This window comes from Orycteropus afer, unplaced genomic scaffold (assembly GCF_000298275.1).
Source record: "Orycteropus afer afer isolate SDZICR_OR568_19922 unplaced genomic scaffold, OryAfe1.0 scaffold00011, whole genome shotgun sequence".
In the NCBI taxonomy this organism is placed as follows: domain Eukaryota; kingdom Metazoa; phylum Chordata; class Mammalia; order Tubulidentata; family Orycteropodidae; genus Orycteropus; species Orycteropus afer.
In genome coordinates, this window is record NW_006921598.1 from 25,055,183 (window position 1) to 25,057,338 (window position 2,156).

At 41.2% G+C, this 2,156-nt stretch overlaps 1 protein-coding gene across 1 annotated transcript in view; it reads right to left on the reverse strand.

The window, feature by feature from the left end:
- MEI4 (meiotic double-stranded break formation protein 4) overlaps window positions 1-2,156 on the reverse strand; it is a 261,292-nt gene that overhangs the window by 180,967 nt on the left and 78,169 nt on the right. The gene's annotated exons all lie outside the window — the stretch shown is intronic.

Consider the following 2,156-nt stretch of genomic DNA (forward strand, 5'->3'; position numbering starts at 1 on the left):
AAGCACCTGAGAGAGAGAGTGGGCACCTCCCAGAACATTGTTTTGTGCCACTCCCAACAGAAATACTCCAGGTGGACACCTTCAGCAATCAGGAGCTCCTCAGTTGCTCATAGCAAATTCCACCTTGGAGTTTACAAAGACTTATGGGTAGAAAAGCCACACAAAGTAATTTACTACACTGCAGTGCCTAAGGCATTTGAGTACTAACCAGAAAGTTGGTGGTTCAAACCCACTACCCACTCCTTGGAAGAAAGGTTGGACAATCTCCTTCCATAGAGATACAGCCTTAGAAATCCAAGGAGGAGTCGCTATGAGTCAGATCTGACTCGACGGCAATGAGTTTGTTTTTTTGGTTTTTATCTCTCATTTATCAGTAAGTATATTTAATTTCTCCTCCACAAAGATATGTACTGTTGGCCGACCATGTGCCAAGCTTGAATGATACAGTGTAAGACACAAGATCATACCTAAAGGAGGTCAGAGTCTGGTACAGATCCCAACAGGTAATCACAAAGTGAAGGTATTTCCTGAGCTAGTGATTGCAAAGAGCCTCCTATTATGAAAATAGGAGGCTCACTGAACACCCCCACTTGGGTATATTAGTGCATTTCAAAGAGGTAATGCTGGGCCTAATTGTGTGTGTGTGTGTGTGTGTGTGCTTTGGGTGAAAGTTTACAGAGCAAATTCCAAATTCATTTTCCATACAGCAGCTTATACATATTTTTGGACCTAACTTTTAAAGCAAGAGTAAGGGCTCAAAATCAACAACATAAATGGCGACTATACACGAAGACCTCACTAGATGGAATACACAGAAATCAAATAAACTCTATCTGTGGAAAGAGGCAATGGAGAAGCTCAATATCATCAGTCAAAATAAGGCCAGCAGTTGACTGTGGAACAGACCATCAACTGCTCATATGCAAGTTCAAATTGAAGACGTAGAAAATTAAAACAAGTCCAAGAGAGCCAAAATAACACACTGAGTACAGTCTGCCTGAATTTAGAGACCATCTGGAAGAACAGATCTGACACACTGAACACCACTGACCACAGATCAGACAAGTTGTGGGATGACATCAAGAACATCATACATGAAGAAAGCAAAAGTTCATTAAACAGACAAAAAAGGAAGAAAAGACCAAAATAGATGTCAGAAGCTTGCTGTTGAATGGAGAGTAAACCAAAACCAAAACCAAACTCACTGTTGTTGAGTCAATTAAACTCATAGCGACTCCTCCTTGGGTTTCCGAGGAGGCATCTCTATGAAAGTAGACTGCCCAACCCTCTTTCCAAAGAGTGGCTGGTGGGTTTGAACTGCCAGCTTTCTGGTTAGCAGTCAAATGGTTTAGGCACTACGCCATCAGAACTCCCTGAATGGAGAGTAGCTAAAGCAAAAGGAAGCAATGTTGAAATAAAAGAGCTGAACCTAAGATTTCAAAGGGCAGCTAGAGAAGGCAAAGTAAAGTATTATAATAAAATGTACAAAGACCTGGAATTAGAAACCCAAAAAGGAAGAACACACTTGACATTCCTCAAGCTCTAAAGAATTGAAGCCACACCTCAGAAGGAAGGTTGGGCATTCCTACTTCCATAGTGATACTGCCTCGGAAACCCAAGGAGGGGTCGCTATGAGTCGGGGCTGACTCGATGGCAAATAACAACAGCAACAACAACAAAGAATTAAAGAGAAAATTCAAGCCACAAATTGTAATACTGAAGGATTCCATGGGCAAAATATTAAATGATGGAGGAAGCATCAAAAGAAGATGGAAATAATACACAAAGTCACTGTATCTAAAGAATTGATTGATGTTCAATCATTTTAGGAGGTAGCATATGATCAAGAACCAATGGTACTGAAGGAAGAAGTCTAAGCTGTACTGTAGGAACTGGTGAAAAACAAAGCTCCAGGAATTGATGAAATACCCATTAGAATGTTTCAACAAACAGATGCAGTGCTCTCCAGCACTTGTCCTTGCCAGGAAATTTGGAGGACAAATACCTGGCAAATTGATTGGAAAAGATCCATATTTGGAGGCGGGGCAAGATGGCAGACTAGGCAGAAGGATTGCACAGACCCTCTTCAACAAAGAAAAGGGAAACCAATTAACACAGACACAGAAGATAATCTTGGACCCCTGAGCCTTGAAGGA